The sequence below is a fragment of the Dipodomys merriami genome, unplaced genomic scaffold (assembly GCF_024711535.1).
Source record: "Dipodomys merriami isolate MVZ:Mamm:240054 unplaced genomic scaffold, mDipMer1.0.p SCAF_1, whole genome shotgun sequence".
Classification (NCBI taxonomy): Eukaryota; Metazoa; Chordata; class Mammalia; order Rodentia; family Heteromyidae; genus Dipodomys; species Dipodomys merriami.
In genome coordinates, this window is record NW_027202270.1 from 135,652,139 (window position 1) to 135,659,223 (window position 7,085).

Consider the following 7,085-nt stretch of genomic DNA (forward strand, 5'->3'; position numbering starts at 1 on the left):
AGTCCCAAGCCCTTGGACTGGCAAAAAAAAAAAAAAAAGAGGAAAGAGTATTATGCCCACTATTGTGGCTCCCAGGAATTTTTGTGTTTAATCTTAACCAAAATCTTGAAAATTTCACTTTAATTTAAAATTTAATGAAATGAAGCCAATAAACAAGATCATAAAATGTGTTCATCTTAAGAATCCTAGCTCAATGTTTAAGCTTTAAATCTCCTTTAAGATTTCCCTTGAAGCTAAGAGAAGGACACAGAATCCAAGGGAAACAGGGGAAAACACAACAGAGGGGCCCAAGAGCTGCATTGGGCATTGATGAAAACAAACTAAGCAACTCAAGGGCAGCGATGGGAGGGAGGGAATGAGAGGGAAAGAGGAACAGCTTACATTAAGCAAAAGGAATGAAAAGTATATATCACCCAATGTGGAAGAAACAGTTGTATTGTCAAAGCTCATAGAATTCACAAACATAGTTCAGACCATGATAATGACAATTTGCCTCGTGAAAGTTAAAATGTGTTTGTGACTTTAAGTATCACTATCTCACAATACTGTGAAATTTATTTTTTTTTTATTTTTTTTATTTTTTTGTCGGTCATGGGGCCTGAACTCTGGGCCTGAGCACTGTCCCTCAGCTCTTCAACTCAAGGCTAGCACCCTACCACTTAAGCCAAAGCGCTACTTCCAGCTTTTTCTGCTTATGTGGTGCTGAGGAATCGAACCCAGGGCCTCATGCATGCAAGGCAAGCACTCTACCATGAGCCACCTTCCCAGCCCCAAATTTGTGAAATTTATATAATCACTTAATCTCAATACAAAATTAAAAAAAAAAAAAAAGATTTCCCTTGATCCCATATTACCTAACAATGAAAACTTTCCTTCTTCCTGTTTCCTTTCTTTAGAATGTTTTCCATATCTAACTCATTCTCTTTGGGAAATTCTTTCTGGTCCCAGAGAGGAGGCAGATGCCTTTCTTCTGTGTAGCCTATTATACATGCAACTATATGGTGACAAAGACTGCATCATCCAAGCAGGGATGCTACATTAAAGACAGATACTGTAATTATTTGGCTCCTCCATTTTACTGTAAGGTTTTGAGACCAAGGCACTGTCTTAGTCATTACTGTCACCTTTGAACCTCTAATAGTTGCTTAACCCTTAGTTGATAGGTTTTGAATGAATCAGGGTTTAAGTTTTATTTTACTTATCAATTTTTTGGCATTTTTTTCAGTTACAACTTTCATATAGTAGTTGAAAAGTCAGAGTATTTTTCATACATTATTCAACTGACTCTCAGAATCACCCTTGATAGGCATTTTTTAAATTATATTCATTTTGTGAGTGAAGAAATAGGTCCACTAGTTAATTGCTCATTGAGTCCAAGTAGAGGATAGGAGTCAAAACTCTGTCTTTTGACTCAAAGTCCTAGGTTTTAGCTTTTTAAAGTGTATAACATTCACTCTTTTTGGTCATGATGATGAACTGAGCTATCTTTTAGCTGTCTAGTCACCTTTTTCCACAAATCTTAACACTCATCTTTGTTTGGGGGGTGGGAGGGGGGGGTCATGGGGCTTGAACTCTGGGTTTGGGAGCTGTCCCTGAGCTCTTCAGCTGAGGGCAAGCACTCTACCACTTGAGCCACTTCTAGTTTTCTAGTGGTTTATTGGAGATAAGAATCTTATGGACTTTATTGCCCAGGTTGGCTTTGAACCACGATCCTTAGATCTTAGCCTCTTGAGTAGCTAGGATTACAGGCGTGAGCCACCAGCACCTGGCAACACTTAGCATTCTTAATGCCCCATTTTGCATCTCCTCTTCTATTTGCTGACTTCTAAGGCCCACCAGAAAACGTCTGCCTCTAATACTAGATTTAAAAGGGGGGGAGGGGAGCTAAAGCTTGTCAGTTATCTCTAAAAAGGATTACATACATCTCACATAGACACAGCTACCAGAAAGATCTAGCTGATCTCATTCTTTTAGCGCACGTGCTTTTTTCTTACAGCATTGAGGATGGAACCTAGGACCTCCCACATGGTAGCCAAGTGTTCTACTTGGCTTCAGTACTTATGCCAGTCCTGGGACTTGACTCAGGTTCTGGGTATTGTTCCTGAGCTTTTCTAAAGCTCAAGGGTAGTGCTCTACCACTTGTTCCTCAGCTCTACTTCATGCTTTTTGGGTGCTTACTTGGAGACTAAGAATCTCAGACTTTTCTGCACAGGCTTGGCTTTGAACCTAGATTCTCATATCTCAGCCTCCTGAACAGCTACAAATGTGAGCATTGGCATTAAGCTTCAAATTTTATTTGAAAACAACTTAAAGACAGAGTAGTGTATATACAACACCCACATCATCTTCACCTCAAATAATGTTATGGCTAAATGTTATGACTATTTGGGGGCTTTACTTCACTGTTCATTCTTCTTGAATGTGACAACCTAAGGAATAAGTAATTCTATATGTTAGTCTCTTGCCATTAATATACAAGTAAGTATACCTAATATTTTCAGAATCTACCTTAAATATATGCCTATTATAAGTGGCATTCAGTCCAGAGTCCCTGCACTCTTCCTCAATCCCAGTCATTCCTGAGCAACATCTGGAAATATCATGCCTCTCTTTCCTCTAATTTTTTTGTCACAACATTTAGCTTGCTACTTATGGATACTCATCAGGAGGAGACCCACCATCTGTTATCAGCACAGGGACATCATGTACAAGGTCTCTGTATCAAGTGTTCATATTTATTCCCAATTATGAATTAGGGAACTTTTCATATGTGAGGGGTTATTAGCCAGTCTGGCTGATGTAAGGTATAAATCAATACATTAGAGCCTGGGTATTAACATTAACTAAATGTGAGGACCAGCCCACCAAGGGATACTGCATGAGAACAAACATAAAATATTAGCCCTACTACACATAACTCTCATGTCTGTTAGCTAACAAGAGAAATATCAGCCCAGTGCAAAACAATACCTGGCTACTGTCACCAACCAAGTAGTAATACAGAACATCAGCCTAGAGGGCTGGGAAGGTGGCTCAGTGGTAGAGCGCTTGCCTTGTATGCCTGAAGCCCTGGGTTTGATTCCCCAGCACCACATAAGCAAAAAGAAAAAAGCCGGAAGTGGAGCTATGGCTCAAGTGGTAGGGCGCTAGCCTTGAGCTGAAGAGCTGAGGGACAGCGCCCTGGGCCAGAGTTCAGGCCCCGCGACCGGACCCCCCCCCCAAAAAAAAACATCAGCCTAGAAACATGTCAGTCCAAGAGTAGGCACAACGCAGCACAGCTATGTTCAAGTGGTGCTTCTCTCTTAAAACAAGGAACTAACTGTTCAGTGATTAGCTCTGGGGAGTGGGAGTTAGAATGACTTTCATTTTTGTATGTGTGCCTGTGTGCACAGATCTGGGGCTTGAACTCACAGCTTTGTTGCTCAAGGCTAGTATTCTACCCCTTGAGCCACAGCTTCACTTACAACTTTTTTTTTAAATTGGAGATAGGAGTCTCACAGATGTTCCTGCCTAGGCTGGCTTTGAACTGCTATCCTCAAAGCTCAGCCTCCTGAGTTGCTACCATGAACAGGCATGAGCAACTGACACCCAGCTAGTCCCAGAGCTTTTTTGCTCAAGGTTAGTACTCTACCACCTGTGCTCCTCTTCTGGCTTTTGGGGAGTTAATTGGAGAGAAGACTCTCACAGGCCTTCCTGCCCAAGCTGGCTTTGAACCACAATCCTCAGACCTCAACTTCCTGAATAACTAGGATTACTGGGGTGAGCCACTCGTGTCAGGCTTCATTTTTTGTATTTCATGTATTAGTGTAGTTGAATTTTTACAATAAGCATGGATTTTATTATTTTAAAAGTGTTTCTACTTTGAGAATAGGCATAAGTAACTTAATTTGGTTCCAGTAGACTTTAAGAACAAAGAAAGCTAATCTCATTACTTTATCACCAGAAATTCTAGCATTAAGAAATGTCAGCAAGAAACATTCTATAGAGACCAAAGTGAACTCTCAAGCAGAAATTTCACAAATATGCATTGATACCAACAGATTATAGCTTAAGAATATAAATGTATTGACTTTTTTGTGAATTTCTATCACACATAGTATCCTTCCCTCTAGGCAGGTGAACAACAAAGGCTTCATGCCTCTCCCAACCAGAGGACAAGTGTGAAAGTAGGCACTTTAGACAGAGAAACAGGATTGCAAAGAACAGACACATTTTGAAAAAGATCCCTTTGATGCACCTTCTTAAGAGCTTGGCAAAAAAAAAAAAGAAGGAGAAGAAGGAGAAGAAGGAGAAGGAGAAGAAGAAGAAGAAGAAGAAGAAGAAGAAGAAGAAGAAGAAGAAGAAGAAGAAGAAGAAGAAGAAGAAGAAGAAGAAGAAGGAAGCAGTAAAAATTTAGAAGTTACAATGAAATCGAAATACAAGGTCAGAAGCTGAGTGTGGTGGCAGCAGACCTATAATCCCAACCCTAGGGAGACAAGAGGCAGAAAGAGAAGCAAGTTCAAGGCCAATCAGAGCTACATAGTGAAGCTTAGTCCCTAAATAAATCAACAGGAAAAGAAAACACAAGGTCAAAAGCATGTGGTCGTTCACATTGTCTTGTTAAAACATGATTTCTCTTTTTTCTCTGACAACGATCTGCCATCTCCTTTCACTCCCCCCCACAAGCGGTGTTAAGTAGACTAGTTATAGAGATGGAAAGAACAGAAAGTCTTTGGCAATGACTGTTCAATCTGAGTTAAGATCATGAAATTTTGGTCTCTTTTTGTTTGCTTGAGATACTGTCTCCAGTTCTGTAGCTCTCAGGCTTGACTAGGAACTTGCAATCCTACTTTGGCCTCCCAAGTACTGGGATTACACCTGGTGGCAATTTAGTCTTAATGAGAAACTCTGCTGTTAAACAGCTGATTATTAAAAAGCTTCAGAATAGCCTTTTACCTCAAACTATGCTTGTTTACTGTTTCTTTAAGAGGAGGATGTGACCTGTAGTTCCCAAAGCCATTCAGTTATTACTGAGACATTAAGTTTCAGAAAGTGACTCAAAAATGAAGTTTGCGTGAATGCTCTTCATCATGTCGTTTACACTGACAAAATTTTATAGAATATAAATTTCTCCGTTCTCCAAAGACGACTGTAGTTAAAGCTGTCATCCGATTTGCACTCTTTCCCCCAATCTGCTTCAAAGTGCCTCGAGGTCGCCCCCCAAAATTCTCAATGTATCACGTGTCATCCGAATACAAATCGGGGTGTCATGGTGCACGCCTGTAACCCTAGGAAGAGGGATTGGAGAGGGGCGCTCAGGCAGGGAAGAGGATGACGAGTTCGAAGCCTGGGCTACACAGCAATACGGAGGCGGGGGGGGGGGGGGGGTGTGGATAACGTAAGTAGTGGGGGAGGGACTCGGAACACTGTGCGGGTTCGAAAGTCGGAAGGAAAAGTTGTTCCTGTCTCGAGGCTTAACGTAGGGATGGCAACCCGTGGAGACCCGCGCGCACCTTCCTTCCGCACTAAGGGAACACCCTCACACGTACACACGCCCTACCCCCAGCCGTCCAGGACTGCCATTAACCTCTTCCTATCTTGCAATGAGGGGGCTGTCAAGGCCTCAGACCGCGTGCACACTCGGTGGGGCGGACTGAGGCCGGGAAGGGGCTGCGCCCGACTCCAGCCCGCACACGGGAGCGCCACCGACTCCGGATCCGCAGCCACCGCCGCGCTCCCCGACACACCAGCTCAACTCTAGTGAGCGCCACCGCTGGAGGAAGCCAGCACACTTTCTTCCCACAGAGAGAAGCCCCCGAACTTGCCCAGACCTACGACTTTTTAACGGAACAAAACCCCAAGTGTGCCGGCCAGAAGAGGGGGGGAGGGGGAGGAAGAGGGTGGGAAAGCGCGTCGCCAGAATTCGCGCGGCTCGGACGCCTCCACCCTCGGAGCTCGCCCAAGTCTGCGGCCTCGGGCTCCGGGACGCTTCCCCTCCCACCCGCCGCAGCTGTAAGTTGAGAGAAGCGGGCTCCGGGCCCGTCAATCACCCGAGTCCTCCCGCCTCCCGGCTACACCTCCCCTCCCCCCCTCCAAAAAAATAAAATACCGGCGGTGGGAGCGGGGGTGGGGGAGGACAGTAACTAATTTGCCAAGTCGTCGGTACCGGGGCTTCGCCTCCGACCCGCGGGGGCCGCGCGCTCAGGACCCGGACGCCGCGGTGGAGCAGGCGGCCCTCAGCCGGCCCGACGCCGGGTCCCCACCAGGCGTCCGCTGCCGCGCTCCGGCTCCCCGCACGGGTCCGGCGCCGCTCCGGCTCCGCACTCCTGTCAGGCCCGCGCGGCCCCGTCGTCTTCCCGACCGGGCTAAAGTTGCGCAAATGAACACCACAGCGGGCAAATACTCACCGGCCGCAGCAGGAACCAGGGCTGTGGAGATTTTGGGGAGTTTAAGGCAACTCGGCCGCGGGCGAGGCGGGCGGCGGCGCGGGGACGGCGAGCGGCCGAGGCGGCGGCGGCGCGCGGCGCTCGGGCTGGGCGGCGCGGAGACGCTCCGGCTCTGCCAGGGACTGCGCTGCAACAAAGGACTTCCGCTGCCGCACAGCCGCGCCTGCCGCACCGCACTGAGCCGGCCCCGCTTACGCGGCGACTCCGGGTCTGCCCACCAGCTCGCCGCGGCGTCCGCCAGCCTTCCCCTCCCTCTCGCCCGCCCACCCACTCCGCCGCTGGCGGCTAGGGGCACCCGCAGCCGCCTGTTTGTTGCAACAAGTTTCAGCGTCGGGCGCGGGGGAGGCTGGCACGGCCCGCACGGCGGGGGCCGGCGCGGGGCGGCCTGACCACCCCTCTCTCCCCTCTCCCGAGGCTAGGCTGGGGACCTCCTCCTGTTTGCACAGCTGGAAAGCGCGGGGCTCCTCCCGACTCCCCAAGGGCTCGAAGCCGCGGCCCCACCCCGCCCAGATGTCGGACCCCGGCCCCGCACCGCTCCGCAGCTGGGCCCGCCCCCGCCGTACCCCCGCCTCCCCGGGTGTTCTGGGGGCGCCGGCACCCTCGCCCGCCCCGGGCCGCCCATGCCCCACGCTCCCCCCCCCCACCCCGCCTTCCGTGGGC

At 48.1% G+C, this 7,085-nt stretch overlaps 1 protein-coding gene across 4 annotated transcripts in view; it reads right to left on the minus strand.

Moving 5' to 3' along the window:
• The window catches only part of Zbtb1 (zinc finger and BTB domain containing 1), a 32,504-nt gene extending 25,651 nt beyond the window's left edge, over window positions 1–6,853 (minus strand). For all 4 annotated transcript variants that reach the window (XM_070031966.1, XM_070031957.1, XM_070031949.1 and 1 more), the window contains exon 1: window positions 6,387–6,853. The gene's annotated coding sequence lies outside the window, so the exon portion shown is untranslated. The remainder of the gene's footprint in view (window positions 1–6,386) is intronic.
• Window positions 6,854–7,085: the final 232 nt, after the last annotated feature.